The sequence below is a fragment of the Typopeltis vanoorti genome, chromosome 2 (assembly GCF_054136105.1).
Source record: "Typopeltis vanoorti isolate ZY-2024b chromosome 2, IOZ_Tvanoo_1.0, whole genome shotgun sequence".
NCBI lineage: Eukaryota > Metazoa > Arthropoda > Arachnida > Uropygi > Thelyphonidae > Typopeltis > Typopeltis vanoorti.
The window spans coordinates 146,555,929-146,573,826 of NC_143550.1; the positions used below are offsets into that span (position 1 = coordinate 146,555,929).

At 36.8% G+C, this 17,898-nt stretch overlaps 1 protein-coding gene across 1 annotated transcript in view; it reads left to right on the top strand.

The window, feature by feature from the left end:
* The window catches only part of LOC150109505 (BMP-binding endothelial regulator protein-like), a 356,022-nt gene extending 347,319 nt beyond the window's left edge, over positions 1–8,703 (top strand). Inside the window, exon 15 of the mRNA XM_090408745.1 lies at positions 8,632–8,703. The gene's annotated coding sequence lies outside the window, so the exon portion shown is untranslated. The remainder of the gene's footprint in view (positions 1–8,631) is intronic.
* The last annotated feature ends 9,195 nt before the right edge of the window (positions 8,704–17,898 follow it).

The following is a 17,898-nucleotide window of genomic DNA, read 5'->3' on the forward strand; positions in this document are numbered from 1 at the left end:
ATCCAGTACCCTAAACTGCAGATCCTTTGCTGAAGACTGTGGACCATAAACTAGTAAACCTATGAATAAAGTTACTTAAATATAAAGAGCCAACAGGCTTCATTTCGGCAATATAAACCTTAATTAAATTAAGGGGATATTAGATACCACATTGTTTTAAAACCGAATAAGAAACTCAAGGATTGGAATCAGAGAGTTTTGTACTATGGTCTAGGACTACATAGTCGATCATATTCTTGGTTTGTCTATCTGGTGATATCCATTTTCTTTGGGGTTTTGGTTATTTAAAGAGAGAGAGAGAGAGAGAGAGAGAGAGAGAGAGAGAGAGTTGGTTATTGTTTTATTTGAGTAGACGTTTAGCAGTCTTTTGCCATGTTCGTTACTTTCTCCATACCCGAACTGTCCAATTACTCTTGGCTAAGTATCCCAGTCTTTGCCTACTTTTGCTTTTAAATTCTCCATTACAATTAGGAGATCTGGACTTGATGTCTCTTGTACTGCTTTTTGCAGATCTGTATAGAATTCAATGTCTTCTTCCGATGATCTTTGGAGTTTACTTTAGCCTGTTTGGCTAATTCTCTCTCATAGTCTGATTTGGCCTTCTTACCATACTAGACACCCTTCTTGCTTGCACTTTGTACTGCTAGTGAGTATGGTGATCACTTTTTTTTTCTTTATATTTTCTCCATAATGTTTTTGCAGCTCTTGATTTATATCCCTACTCATCCACTTCATTCCAACTTATTTTATCCTTCTGACCTTGGGTATGCAGTCTGTTACTGCTATCCCTCAAGCAATCTCTGACCATGCAGTAATGACATTCTTTCCATATAGCTTATCAAGCCATGGCACTGATCCAAGATGACTCCTGAGTCTTTCATAATCACCAGCCTTATAATTGAGCATAAATCCCTTCTTGACAGAGAACTTCACGTGTTTGGTAACTTCCCAGAACAAGACCGCATGGTCGCTCTCTCCCCAATTGGAAACAGTGTCTACCTTGGTCACGGATACATCTTCTGATGCTATTATCAGATCCAACACCCTGATCACTATGTCAATGTGCAAGAGAACTGACATTGCCTCTGATGTAGTTTTTCAATCTATGAGGGTGGTCTGAAAAGTTCTTGGCCTCGACCACCATAGATGGCAACACTATTGGCAAGATTTTTTTTTCTAAGTTGGTACATCTGTCATAAGAATCCATGTGAAATTGCAAGTCATTCTATCAAGTAGTTTGTTTTATACAGCTGTTTGAAGCAAAAGTGTTGTCTGTATCCCTTGAAATGGATAAAATTGAGTATCATGCGGTTATAAAATTCTTTGTAAAAGAAGGTTTAACGCCAAAAGAAATTTATTTGCATAATAAATTTAGTTTAATCCTTTATCCAAGTGTGTGCAAACAAAGTTTGAGGCTGAAAGTATCTTTAGGACTTGGGTAAAGTGGTACAACACCGGGCAACTCCTAGTAAAGGTGGAGCAAGCTACCAACACTCGTATCTCAGTATCTCCCATGATGCAAAACACATCTCCTTGCGGATATGTATAATGTTATGCATTAAGGGAAGGGCCACTATCCAGACTAGTTTCGACCTTTATTGAGGTATCTTCAGTGGGAGCCAGGCCCAAGTGGAGATACCAGGCAGAAGCATTAGCAAGATCATTTCCTCCTATAGGAGCTGCCAAACAGTGTGCCACCTTTTTTATTAAATTACTTTGGATTTAGAGAAAAAAATGACCAGAGAACTTTTAAAATTTATTTGCAGTTCACAAACGTTTATGGGCACTCTTCTCCTTCATGTTTGACAATTCGGAAATGTGTTGCCAAGTTTAAATGTGGCCGTACCAACTTTGAAAATGATCCACGTGAAGGACATCCAAAAAGTGTAACAACTCCAGTGCCATTTCGTGATCAAGTGCACGAAATGGCACTGGAGCATCACTGGAATACATGTATTAGTCTTAAGGGAGATTATGTTGAAAAATAAAAATAATTTTGAAATTATAAATTCGTTTTTCATTGTTAGGCCAAGAACTTTTCAGACCACCGTCGTAAGTCTCAGCTCTGGCAGAGCTGAGACTTTGGGAGTGGTTGTCAAAGTACTGGAAAAGTTGGCAAAAGGTAAAATACAACAGCGGGTGGATAGGGATACGATACTGTATAATGGGCAGCATGACTTTGTAAAGAGTTGGTTCTGTCTTAGTAACTTATTCATATTTTATAATAAAGTGACAGCAAAGTTGAATGAAGGTAATGGCTATACCATGATACTGCTTGACTTTGCCAAGGCATTTGACAGAATACCACATGGAATACTACTACATAAAAGTAGAGGAGGAGAATGAATATGAGGCTAGTAGCATGGATAGGAGGGTAGCTGACGGACAGACAGCAGATAGTATTATATATATATATACTGTATATACAGGGTGTTCGGGATAAATTTGACATATTTATAATATATATATATTATATATTTTTATATTATATTATATTATATTATATATATTATATATTTATAATATATATATATTATATATATATATAATATATATATATAGGAAAAGATTTAAGTGGAGATATTCAATTGTTTGCTGATGATGCAAAGGTGGGTAGAGCAATAGTTGAAGGTGATGCAGACCTCATGCAGGAAGATTTCAATAAATTGGCATTGTGGAAAAAGGATAATATTGTCAACTTAATGTTGCAAAATGTAAGTTTATGCACTTTGGGTTGTAAAGGTTGCATATGGTGTATCGTATTGATGGAATTGGTTTGCGGGAAACTGATGAGGCTATTGACTTGGGGATAATGTGGACAAAGAGTTGAAGTTCAGACAGCATATTGCAAAAGTTGGTAAAATAGCTCAATGAATAAATTGGATGTTGAACACACTAACAAGTAAAGATAAATAGGTTATTATCCTTCTTTATATGGCTATAATTTGGTACATCTTGACTACAGTGCACAGATTTGGTCACCTGGTTTTCTTGGGGAACAGGAGGTGGTTGAAAGGATTCGGAGACGAGTGACCAAGATGGTTACAGGTCTGTGGAATACTCCCTGCAAGGACAGGCTGAAGGTTGTGGGTTACAAAGTTTGTTGATAGGCAGAAAAGAAAGGACATAATTGAAACTTTTAAGATTTTGAAGGAGTTTTATAAAATTGACAAAAATTAAAATTTTTAATATATGACAAATAATCAGAGAACTAAGGGCCATCCATGGACGTTGTGTAAGAATGTGGTTGGTAGGGGTGTGTGCAGACCAGATTTTTACAAGGAGTGATGAATGAGTGGAATGGATTGCTAGAATTGGTTGTGTGTTCCCTGATGGTGAATGGATTCAAGAAGAAGCATGATAGAGTATGACAGTTTGGGTCTCCGGCAATGAGTCTCCAGACACCATGGAGATGCCATTAATAATAATAATATTGTATCACTGAATACAGTAGACATTTGCAGTCTGTGCAATAGGCAACTTGGATAAAAGCGGCACTACCTAATGAAATACATGGGTCCTACCACAGAAACTATGCTGCATGCAAATCTAATGCAAGTATCTAACTAAAAACAATTGTCCTAACATTTGTCCAAATTTTCAATTACATAAAATAAGTGTTTGTTCTGTCATTAAAACAGATCACAAATGCTAACTTCAAATAAAATTCTACCAAAGCAGTTGCAAATAACATACCTTATAAACTTTGTGTCATTGAACCCTCCCGACATGAAAGCGGTACACAAACAGTAATCAAAAGTTCCATGGGAACAATAAATGTGAAAAACACTTCCTAGCATGAATGTGTCAAAGAATTTAACATGAAAGAAGTGCTTTGGTTCATTGCTACTACCTGGAAGAAAATACAATCAACACTAAAGAAATTATAGAAATTATTGCATGTCTTGATATCTGATAATTTCCCTGACAAAAATCCTTTCTTTTAGGGTTACACGGTGATCAGCATTCATTTTAAAAATTTTATGGAACTTACAACCGTGTTAAAAAACTTTTTTATTATCCCGACGTTTCGATCTTCACATCAAGATCATCATCTGGAGCGTACATAAGCATACAGAACAAGCTGAGTTACATCATTAACTGTAAGCTAGAGAAACAATGATTTGATCACATGTTATTGTACTGGCGTGTCCTCTGGTGAATAAAAAAAAAAAAATTTTAAAAAAAATAAAATAAATTTTTTTTACCCAACCAACCCAACTAACAGAACAAAAAACAAAACGGAGAAACTACTTAAATCAATTACCACATGGCCCGAAGATACAATCAAAAAACTGTTCCCTCATTACCCGCGCTCCCCTAGAATTTACGGGCTACCAAAAATTCATAAAGAAAACACCCCGCTAAGACCTATCGTTGAAGGAATTGATAGCCCGACGTATCACTTAGCCAAAAAATTAGCGGCAACACTCAAGGAGTTGGTAGGTCATTCCCCTTCCTAATCAAAAACACACAACACTTCATAAACATTATCAAAGACATTACATTAGAAAAAGATGAATTATTAGTCAGTTCTGACGTCTCTGCCCTCTTTATGAATGTCCCAATCAATGACACAATCCTTCTCCTACAAAACAAATTCCCTCCAGATATCACGGCGCTTTTTGCGCATGTATTACGGTCGGGTTATTTTGTATGGCAAAACGCCTTCTACTTACAAAAAGAAGGCACAGCCATGGGCTCGCCATTATCCCCCGCTATTGCTAACTTTTACATGGAACATTTTGAGCAACTTGCCCTAGATTCCTCCCCTCTAAAACCCAAAGTCTGGCTTTGATACGTTGATGATGTTTTCGCGATCTGGTCCCATGGCCACCAGACATTAGACACATTCCTTAGCCACCTAAACAAACAACACAAATGCATACACTTCACAATTGAAATTGAAAAAACACTTCCGTTTCTAGATACACTTGTCACACGTCTTCCCTCGGGCAATCTTTCCTTCACTGTTTACCGAAAACCGACACATACGGGACAATATATACACATAAACTCCTACCACCACCACCCAACACAAAAACTAGGTGTCACAACACGCTAAAAAACAGAGCTCAGACGATTTGTTCCAGTGAACAGGCACTGAAAGACGAGTTTAAAATTATCAGTAATAACCTACAAAAAAACGGATACAGCCAAAATTTTGCTGTTGTAAACAAAATGTAGAGAATTTTGTTTATAATACTATAAACAAAATTCTCTACAAAATCACAATAAAAAACAAAGACAAACCAGACTACAGTAAAACTATAACCATTCCCTACATTAAAGGAATATCAGACAAAATAAACAGAGTACTACAAAAGTACAACCTCAAAGCCACCTTTAAACCTCCTGCAAAATTAAAAAACTTACTCAACTCATCCAAAGACCCATTCCCTCCACTAGCTCACCCTGGAGTATACCGGATTTATTGTACTTGCAACATACCATATATAGGAGAAACAGGACGCACTATTCCTATTAGACAAAAAGAACATAAACGACACATTAAATATAATAATTATGGTGAAGCTGGCCTTTCTGATCATGCTCTGAATACCTTACACAGAATTGACTGGAAAACCACCAGCTGTCTACATCACACTAGAACATGGTACGAACGGAAATTCAAGGAAGCCTGCGAGATTATCAGCAACCACCCCAATCTGAACAACAACGATGGTTTAAAAATCCCAAACATATGGAAGGCATATATTCGACCTTCCTCACCAAGAACAACTATTAACAGGACTGTAGAAAATCCAGTATTGTAAATCAAAAATAGGACACCAATTGTTTCTGAAAGAAAACCATCTAAAAGAATGTTTATTCCTGTCATTGTAAAAATAGAATTTAGCTTGATGTAAAAAATGTTTATTTAATTTTTAATTTTTTTATTTTATTTTTTTTTTATTCACCAGAGGTCACGCCAGTACAATAACATGTGATCAAATCAGTTTCTCTAGCTTACAGTTAATGATGTAACTCAGCTTGTTCTGTATACTTATGTACGCTCCAGATGATGATCTTGATCTGAAGATCAAAACGTCGGGATAATAAAAAAGTTTTTTAACACGGTTGTAAATTCCATAAAATTTTTAAAATGAATCCCTGACAAAAAGTTTGACAATAGCTTTATAGGATTTAAATGTATCAAAGGGGAAAGAAGTTGTTCATGAGTTGTTTGAGTATGCAAAATGTTATGAGACCTCTTGCCAAGGGTATAGCAGGTAGGCTTAATGAAGCTTAGCCTAGTGGATGAACACTGACAAAAACTATCTATTTTTCATCACTATACCAAATATGAAATTATATTGTTCGGAATCCTGATATCGTGAAGCGCATCGTGAAGGTGGCAGTGAAAAATGAAACATATGTAGATAAAAAACCTACTATTGACAAGCTGTATTGATGGACAAATTAATTAAAGGAGTAAGAGCAATGGTCTTTGTGGTGGAATAAGAGATAATGAATTTATTTGATGTATGAAAGATTATTGGCAGAGAAAGATCAGAGAACATTAAACACAGTCTTGCTTTTTCTCTCACAAAAGGGATCTCAGCTCACCTACCCTTACCTTCAGTAACACAAATCCCAAACAGGATCAGATCAATCACTCTCTCTCTGCTTGGACTGACATTTACCTCCAAACCTCTCTTGGCATAAACACATCACCTCAAGTTTCCTCAGCATTTATTTAAAAAAAACAGACATTCTCTTCCACTCAAGATGCTTTTTTTCACCCATATACAAATCCAAAATTTGTCCATCCTTCCTAAATACTGTTAACTGTTTGGAATGGTGCACCTAAAACCTGCCTAAAAATCATGACTGTCCAGAGGAGGAGCTCACTGATGACTGTTTCTTTACAAGCCCACTGTGACCTCTATCTCAGACAATATTTCATTATGTGTGCATTCTATGAGCAACTCCATAGTTACTGCTCCACTGAACTGGCAACTATCATTCCTCCACTTTCTGTTGGTAACAATAGAACTGCAGCACCCCCATTTTTCTCGATATTATTATTATTATGTGACACCTCTAGGGAGTCCAAAGACTCATATATAAATATATTTATTAATTTATTTATATTTGCTTGTAATATTTAATTTCATCATCAATAATCCTATACAATCCTCTTATTTTGTATAAAAAATAATAAAAATCCATCTTGTAGCACTTAGGAGGGCAAAGGACGCAAGCAGCACTGTGTTTACCAGTGTCATATTGCTACGCGTGTAAGCATATGCATGTCATAGTGAGATGCGCGCAGTGGTGAGCTATAAGGTGCTCACCCAAGCCCAAAAAATAAGAGTATAATTTTTCTCAAATTTGCGAGTCCCTTGTTCTTGTTTATGTTTTTTTTTAAAACAATTTTTTGAAATATATTAAGCAACAAACTCAGTAACCTAACAAAGTGATTTTATTAAATAAAATATTATAGTCACTACCATTTTACAAAGAATAATTCACTTTTGGTAATCACATAAATAAATAGGACTATAAAATAATGTCCCATGATTGGTACCGTTGATTATCACTTGAAGTATAAAAACAAAAGAGAAATATAACATATTTCAATATTATTGTGTTTAGATAATATTTATTATTTATTGATTGTCATAAAAACTTCTAGCGCAAACAAAACAAATTTATTTTGTTTATAAAAAATGCAGACTATTGCATAGTGCGATTATATAAAAACAAAAGAGAAATATAACATATTTCAATATTATTGTGTTTAGATAATATTTATTATTTATTGATTGTCATAAAAACTTCTAGCGCAAACAAAACAAATTTATTTTGTTTATAAAAAATGCAGACTATTGCATAGTGCGATTATAAAATATTTTATTCTTATTATATTTTGATAGTTAAAAAAAAATGTTTTTCTTATGTAAGATAAATTAACATAGATGATTGTGTGCAAATATTTCATGTTTAGATCATGAAATATCTGTTTAAAAATGATAGCCTTTACAGGTTGATTGTCCCCTCATACTTTTAAGGAGTACACAAGCTATATTAATAAAAGTTTTTGTGTAATACGTAACATGGCTTTTTTTTTTTTTTTTTTTTTTTTTTTTTTTTTTGTTCGACGATGCGAGCCTTTGGTTAAAATTTCCATAGCTTACCACTGGATGTAAGCTATTAGCATAATGCGGCACTGTCCATTGCACAGTTCCATTGTTGTTTATATGCAGTTTGCAACAGTAGTAGAGTGTTCATAGTACTTATCGTGTTTACTCAGTCTTTAAATATTTGGACATTACAAGGATTTAATTGTAATGTCCAAAAATTGTAAATCCATTCCTTTAATTACAATTAAAGGAATGGTTTTTATTTTTAAGTAATTTTGAATTATACTAAACTATAATTTTATCGATAATAAACAAGAGTTTTTCATAAAACAAAACAAGAATATATTTTATTTTTAAATAATTTTGAATTATACCAAACTGTATAATTTTATCAATAATAAACAATATTTTTTCATGTTTAATTTTTTTTTTAAATTTGTAATCTTGAATATTTTACCATAATATATATTATAACATAATTTTGATATTTTATCCACCCATGTATACACTGTACTTACAGTGTGCATGTATATTTTGAAAGTTGCAGCAACCCCACGATTTCAAGCCAAGAGCCGCCATTGGTTGGTAATGTTAAAACAGCAGCAGCTGCCCAACATCACTTTTTCAGTGAATCTGCAAACACAGAGAACCTCTCCTTCCATCTACTGTCATCTGGAACAGCCTTCCTCATGCAACCATTCAAGAAAAATTTTAAACTTCTTTCTCAATCTTCACCAATATACTGCAAGGATGTGCTTATAGGTTCAGTGACCTCTCACATATGTGATTTGCATAAGAACTTTGTTCAAGATGTTCTTGTTCCTCTTGGAACAAAGATTCATGATGAATCAGTTAACTGAAAAAGTAATCTAGGAAGCCTTCAATTTCCAAACTTTTATGGTTAGTACAATCTCATTAAAATTCTAAATTTTGCTGCTTTGAGAGCAGTACTATTGTTATATTGTAAACACAGCAAATTTAAGTTTAAATATATGGAGATATTTATACCCATTTATACTACACTGATAAGGGTGTATTCTTCCTATCTATACTAATGTATTTCATTAAATCATTTGATTCACATTTCATATCTGTTTAATAATCTTGTTTCCAAATTAAAACTTGTACTGTATCATGCAGTGGGGATGTAGTTCACTGGTAGAGCATTAGCTTTAAGTGCTCCATAGCACAATTGGAAGAAAAATGGTATGTTGCACCCTTCGATTGGAAAAGGACTAAGTTTAATTCTCCTTGTGATGAGAGGAACCTTTATATGGGTTTTTTCAATTGAAGGTGAGTTAGCCGAACTCATGCGGAGGTAGCAGGGTTTTTTCCTCCTGAAAACTCAAAATTGTTCATCCTGCATACAGAAAAATCGGCCTTCAGGACACATGTAATTCTAATGGGGGAGACATTTGTAGAGCAGGTGCCCTCACTCGATGAATCTTCTGACTCCTTAGAGGTGTCACGAAATAATTTATACTGAGTTTCATTTAATCAGATTTAATTTTCTAATGGGTCATGATGTTTTAGATATTGTAGAGGTATAATTAGTGAGTAAAGTGTACTGATTAATTATGTTACCTCCATTAGCTCAGCAAAATGGCTAACAAGGCAAGGCTCTGGAAGCAAGAATGTCACAAAATCAGAGGTGTAGTCGTACTGAAAGTCCATTTTGAGACAAGTTAAAACTTGATTAAATCAAATATTTGATAGATCTGTTGGATCTTGATCAGATAACAGAATTCAACAGATCTTCAGTGAAATAATTCCAAAAAGTAGAACAACCATGGATTTTAAATGATAGAAGCCATGCACTAGTGCACTACAGTAAAGTAGATAGCAGATGTGATAACTACTGCACACCTTCGTAGTAGTTTAGGTAGCAAGGTTTAGGTAAGAAATGGTTATTTCAGTTAAAATTTAGGTGATATAACACTGCTTGAACACTCAAATTTAAAATGCAATGGTGAAGTAGATAAATTTTAGACCAGAAGATTCTGTGGTCAGTGTCAATTCCATGCTGTGTTAAAACCAGATTCCTCAGACAGAGATGGTATAAGAATGGTGTTCCTCTAGTCTTTTCTTAACAGAACATCCTGTTTGTCAAAAATTACAGAGATGACAATCACAGTTGGTAGATATCTGGGAGGAGGAGGTGGATGGACATCATATATCCTTTAGGAAGGTAATCAAGATGAAGTTTGTTGTCAGGAAAAAACACTACATAAGTACTAGATTATACAGGGTGTCCCAAAAGTTGTGCGGTTTTAAACATCAATAACTTAAGATGTATACATGTTACAAACAAACACCACTTGAAAACTAAAGTTTTTATGCAGTGCAAGTTTATTCTCAAAGTTTGACATAACTTCCATAATACATGATACATTGCTCAAACTGATTTTGGAACAAGTGGCATGAGATAAAAACTCTGCTTCCCACTCAACCTAAACTACAGTTCACGCCACCTGTAAAAAACCACCAAATATTCACACCCAACTTTGAAAAGTCAAAGTACAGAACAGAATATAAAAATACTTGTATAAAACATTAAATCAAAATATTTCATTTAATACAGTTTTAACTTCTTGTCTCAAAATGGACTTTCAGTATAACTACACCACCGATGTTGTGACATTCCTGCTTCCAGAGCCACACAATTCTTCCAACCAGTATTTTCTCACAGCAAAATTTACCTCTATTTATCACACCGTTTGATTTTTCTGTTTATGAGTGCAACTTCTACCCTTCTATGTGCAGTTACGTACCTTATCCTGTCCAATTTCAATGTTATGAATACATGGTATAAAGATTAATAGTGCTCTAGGTATTGCACTGTTTCAGAAAAACCTGAATATCTGGGAGATTGTATTGAATTAGATCCTTTAAGCGTCCCAACTTTATGTGAATATTCTGTCCAACACAGATATGACAGTTTCATAATTAAACTTCAGAAAAGAGTGGGGTAATATTATCTCTGAAAGTAGCATGGATTTGTTAAGTAACATTTGTTTCAGTAATTTGCTTATCTTTTATAAGTGACAATTAACAGAAATAAACCAATAGGATGGGGTGCTTAAGGGTCAAAGCTGTATAACTGAGAGACCTCCACATAGCCTTTAAAGGAATGCAGAGAACCAACCAGGCTTCTGACCTAACATCCAATCCTCACCTTCTCGTAGTGCACCCTCTTAGGTATCTACCTGGATACTGAATGAACGAGGATGGGCTGGCAATTTGGGATTAGGATGACCAAATTGGCTTAAACCAAAATACATAATGATGGTACAACATGACAGAATTCCATGCTGGTTGGAACGGCACCCGGTTAAAGAAGGCCCCCGTTGTTTTCGCCAGGAAACCAGGACAAACAGCAAAAAGTCAGCTATTGGAACAAACCCTAAAACACACCTCAATTCAACATCACCAGAGTTAAAGATCAGTACTATCAACATAAGAAGCCTGAATGGCAAAGAAATGGAGCTAGCTGAGGAATTAGATAAGTACCAGATCGACATAATGGGGGTGACTGAAACAATAAAGACAAAAACTGGTGAGATCTTTCTGAGCAATAAACACAAAAGGTTATATTTAGGCAATGACAATCAGGGAAAAGAGGGAGTCGCCATTAACACTAAACACGAGGCTAATCTTCTTGAATGGCAGGCAGTCTCAAGTAGAGTAATGTGGGCAGATATCAGAATGGGGAGCTGGACAATGAGACCTATTTGTGCGTATGGTCCCACAGAAGGTTCTACTAAATTAGAACTGGAGGAATTTTTTGAGGCTTTAGAGAAAGCAACTGACACAATGAAAAATGAAAAGTTGGTCCTGGTTGGGGATCTAAATAGCAGAGTAGGAAATGATTGTGAGACATACAAAAATGTTTTGGGAAAATTTGGAGAAAAGAGCAAAGCTAATAACAATGGCAAATATCTGTTGGATTTCTGCTCAGGACATGAACTGGTTATTACTAACACCATGTTCCAACATAAAAATGTGCACAAATTCACATGGAGAGAAGAGGCTAGGAATAAGAAAAGTCTCACTGACTATGTTATTGTCGATAGTGATGTTTTCTCCTTGGTGCAGCACACCAGAGTGTACAAAGGATTTGAAATTCGAAGCGATCACTATTTAGTCTTGAGCAGGATAAAATTGAATTTCACATTGAAAAGAATAACATGTAAGAAAGTTTTAAAGCAAATAAAAGTTGAGCAGCTCTCAGATGTGAACTGCAAGGTTATTGAAGAAAAAATGAAAGAGTTTTAGAACAGGAATCAAACCTTGGAGATTCAGTGGCAAGCCTTGAAGAAAACTGTGATTGATTCAGCCAGAGAGGCATGTGATGAGGTTGTCTGCACAGATAGAAAAATCAGAACTCCATGGTGGACACAGGAAGTTAAAGAGGCAGTGAAGGAAAAGAAGAAAGCATATCAAAAGTTCCTAGCAAATAAGTCAGCTTGTGCTCTTAGAGAATACAGAGACAAATGTAAGAAAGCTAAACTCTGTGTAAAACTAGGTAAACAAAAATCGTGAGAGGACTTTGGCAAGAACATAGAAAATAAATATCAAGAAGGTGGCGAGATATTCCGGAGGTTGTTGAAGAAGCTCAGAAATGGAGGAAAGAGTGTTGTAAAAGGAATTAGAGATGATAAAAGTGACATGAAAACTGGAGAAAAAGATATCCTTGAGGTATGGAGTAATTACTTCGAAAAATTGCTAAATGAAACAAGGAGTGATACCACTGTGGTAAAAAACACTGAACAGGCACTCAGGAATAGATGATATTAGACCAAAAATGCTGAATGAGTCCTGGGATATAAAAGTCTTTCCCATATATAAAAAGGGAAATAAAACTGAATGTGAGAATTGAGTGTTCTGGGTAAGATTAATGCGAGTATACTTGAGAAACGGTTGAGGATTGTGGAAGAAAAGCGTGGTGAAGAACAAGCTGGATTCAGGCCAAATAGAGGCGATCAGGATCAGATCTTCACTTTATGACAAATATTTGAGAAATCATGGGACTATAACAAAGAGCTGTATTTAAGTTTTGTCCATTTGGAAAAGGCATATGACAAGGTGCCAAGGGAGAAGGTAATAAATACCCTACAGTTATATGGTGTCAATGGGGAGGGGGGATTGAGATAGACTTCCTGTCCCCCCCCCCCCACACACTAGTAGTGTTGCCTTGTGGTACATCGTTGGTGCTTCAGACAAAAGAAGCCGCAGAGATGAATCACAGTCAACATGAAGCTAATGTCTCAAACAAGGCATCCAAAGGTTTCCAAGCCTCCTGGACTACTCACAATTATGATGAATATAAAACATAAATAGTTCCATGCCAGCTCGATCGTCACCCGGAATAACAAGGATCGCATTGCTTGTTTAGGTAGAGGGCAAGCTTCGAAAAATGTTACAGTCCCCTAATCAACACTACCTCTAGATATGTTTCCTAAATATAGAAGGGCTATCTAAATTCAAAGCCATCGGCAAAATAGCCAAAGATAAAGAAATTGATGTCTTGGCTCTCCAGGAAACCCATGTGCCTGACACAGCCCTCAATAGACTAAAGATCCCAGGACTCATTCTAGTGTCTTATAACTGCCACCTCAAGCATGGCATAGCAACCTATATCCGGCCTGATCTCAAGGATATAACCCAAAGTGTTCCTGATAGAGAATACTCCATAGGTATTAAAGTTCAAAATATCACCATATACAATGTCTACAGACCTCCATCGCAATCCTGGCCTGACCTCCTCCTCCTCACCTTGCTATATATGTTGGTGACTTCAATTCCCATCACACCATGTGGGGCTATTCCTCTAACAACTGGGATGGTAATAATCTAGCTAACTGGATGGATACATATAACTTGTATTTGAATTATGATGCCAAGCAGGATGGCACTCTTCACTCAGCCAGATGGAACAGAACCTACACCCCAGATCTGTGCAGAGTCACTAAAGACTCCGAAGACCACCCTCTACCATCAACCAGAACCATCCTTAACAGATTCCCTAATAGTCAACATCATCCTACATTAACAGAGATAGGAACATCAATCCCAGTCATCAGCAGAACACCAATCGTTAGATGGAATCTCTGCAGGTCCAACTGGACTGCATTTTAGAAACAAATCGAGCAAACCGTTAGAGCAATTCCACCCACTCCTAATTACTATCCTAGATTTGTTAAACTACTCAAATCTGCAGCAAAAGCCTCTATCCCTACAGGTTACACAAAACAATATATCCCATGTTGAAGTAGAGAAAGTGAGGAACTCCTACCAAATATGAGGAAACTGAAGATCCAACTATTGCTAAGGATCTCATATCAACCCTGGATAAAAACAGAAAGGAAAGATGGATCTCAACCATCAATGAACTTGATTTCATCACATCTAGTCAGAGAAGCTGGTCACTTCTGAGAAAATTAGGTGGAGCAGAGCCAACAACACACAAAACAACAGAGATAACTCCTGATCAAATGGCTAACCATTTATTGAAAACCTCCAAGATTCATCCCAGCTCTACCAGGAAAATTGCTGTACACCACCAGACAAATCCTGAAGATGGAACGCAAGCTTCCTGAACTCGTACATCCAGTATCTTGGGGAGAGGTACAAATTAGCCTTAAAACTTACCAAGAATGGCAAAGCTGCAGGAGTGGATGGTATACTACCTGAGTTCCTAAAACATCTTGGTCAACATGGCTGGCTGCCCTTTTCTCAGAAATCATGACTGGTAAACTACCAAAGCTGTGACGGGAAGCCAAAATAATTGCTGTGCCCAAACCAGAGAAAGATCCAAATGATGTGAAAAACCTGCAACCTATCTCCTCAAAAGAGCATTCCCGACTGAACAAACTGGCTTCAGGCCAGGAAGAAGTTGCTGTGACCAGTCCTGGCCCTGACAACTCAAACTGAAGCAGGCTTCCAGAAGAAACTTAAATCTGGAGCCACTTTCATTGACCTAACATCTGCTTATGACACTGTCTGGATCAGGGGGCCTCCTCCTAAAACTAGGAAATATTATAAAGTGTAAAAAAACTTTCCAACTTTTTCATTCTATTCTCTCCAACAGAAAGATCCAGGTCCATATTGGCAGAAAAAAGAGCAAGCCCAGATTCCTTCAAAACGGTCTTCCTCAGGGCTCTGTGTCATCCCCTATACTTTTTAACATCTACGTGTATGATCTACCTCATACCAGATCAAGCAAGTATATGTATGGCGATCACCTAGTGATCTTACATCAATCCACCTCCTTTACCAACCTAGAATACAGACCTGAACACCCTGAAAGAGTACTTTAAGCAGTGGTACTTGAAGCCAAATCCAACAAAAACAGTGTTCTCAGTATTCCACCTGTACAATGCAGAGACAAATCGACAACTCAACCTTTCTTTCTGTGGAAAAATGGTAGAACACGAGCCTCACCCAAAATACCTTGGGGTGAGCCTGAACAGAAGCCTAACCTATAAAAGGCACATCATCAACCTCTCCAATAAAATTAAAACCGGAAACAATATCATTTCAAGGCTTGCTGGAACAACCTGGGGTTGTGGTGCAGAAGTCCTAAGGTCGTCTGCACTAGCCCTCACATTCTCTGCAGCAGAATATTGTGCCCCTTCTGGGAAAGAAGTACACACACTAACGTTATAGACACCCAGCTAAACTCTACCGTGCGCACAATTAGTGGGACAGTGAGAAGCACCCCCTCTCTCCTGGCTGCCTGTTCTATTTAACATTGCTCCACCACACATACGGAGAAGACAAGCCTCGATTAAGGAATATAATAAAGTAGTGAGCAACCCACTCCTGCCCCTACATCAGACTCTCATAAACCCACCTAGTCTACACCTCAAATCTAGAAAGCCTCTCTGGTCCATGGACGAACTCTCTTCAGCTGGGCTGCCATCAATATCTGACATATGGAGAGAACACTGGTCCAACAATCTACCAACAAAAGGCTTCCTGGTAGAAGATCCCTGTGCTCTGCAGCCTAGTTTTGATCTTCCTAGGAAGATTCCGTCATCAATAAACAGGAGCAGAACTAGTCAGGGCAGATGTGGCTACCTTCTACATAAATGGAGGCTGTCAGATCATCCTTATTGTGATTGTTCTCCGGTGGCTCAGATGATTACTCATATTGTGTATGACTGCCCAAGGCACCAATTTCACAGTGGTGGCCTACAGGACATCCACAAAGTGCCAGATGAGGCTTTGACCTGTAGTTGACGTGGCAGTGGTTATGGAGGAAACAGATCATGGTCCCATCTCACTGTGAAGACGTTCTCGTAGTCACTCTCATAGTCCTCGTCATGGTATCAACAGAACTCCTCATGTTAGAAGATGATGTAATGTGAAATAGGCCCCCTCTAATGGATCAAGTTTTCTCACACAAGACACAACTGCTCATTAAACCTAGGATACAGCTACATTTATGTTATGAAGTGTTGTGAGAACATGCAGCCTTGTCATACTTGTTACAGGATGATAATTGCCCTTGGCTTGATTATAACAAGTTACTTTTGCTTTATTTAAAAAAAAAAAAAAAAACTTAGAAAGCAAGTTGTGCCTTTTATGTAAAAAACTTTTATATGTTAAGATTTTCATCATTTGTTGCTGGAAATTGTGATTGTACTCTTTGCTTACCAGTTTCATGTAGCCATAAGCATAAATAAATGGAGCATTATATCAAGCAACACTTTGAGTTGTAAATCAGCAGTTAGAATTGAAGTACAGAAAGATGGTTAATGTTAAATCTCATCAGTGGGAGTCAGACCACTTCTGGGTCTGACTCCCACCGACGAGACCTCAATAAAGGTCGAAACCAGTTTGGGTAGTGGCCCTTACCATAGCATTAAACCGCAAGGAGATGTGCTTTGCATTATGGGAGATATTTCATACCGAGACAAGGAGTGACGAGAGTTTGTTCCACCTTTACTACAAGTTGCCTCAGTCCTGAAGATACTTCAGGCGCAAACTTTGTTTGCTTAGACTTATTTAAATAATTTAAACTAAATTATTTAAATTAAGGAGATATTAAATCCCACATTGTTTCAAAACCGGATAAGAAACTCAAAGATTGGAATCAATGAGTTTCATGCCGAATATAGTCAACTATAAAAGTATCGGCGACCACTAGCGTAAACTAAAGTACGTAGTATAAACTAGGGCAACTCGTGGCAGTTGCCCTAGTTTGTACTACGTACTTTAGCTTATGCTAGCAGTCGCAGATACTTTTATAGTTTACTATATTTGGCATGAAACTCATTGAAGATGTATTTAAAACTGTACAAAGACTTGGGACACTATTTCTTGAGGATCTTAGAAACTGATTAGGAGATTCAAGTAACATAAGGAACTAGAACTCTTTATGGGTTTAGGATTCTTGGGGGACGGGCTTATAAGTTAAATGTACTGAATCTTCTGTGGAAAGAAGCTATTCTACTGCATAATGTTAGATATTCTCCAGTTCTGGTTTGAGATGAGGACTGGAGAAAATAATACGAGCTCTTTTCAGCAAGGTTTAGATGATGCCACCCCTTCCCTCTTTTTAGATGACTGATGTGTAGAATCTTGCTGTATGTAACAGGCAGTGAAGGTAGGTTTGTGATAAACACAGCACCCCAGCAGGAGAACGAGATATCAAATATTCAATAACTGTCATTTCACTGAAGATGAATATGATTTAAAGTTTTAGGTTCTTGTGAATGTTTTTCAGTATTTGCCTTCATTATTTGCTTATTCACTAACTGGCAATCTCAGACAATCACATTCTTCAAATATCTAATTTTGA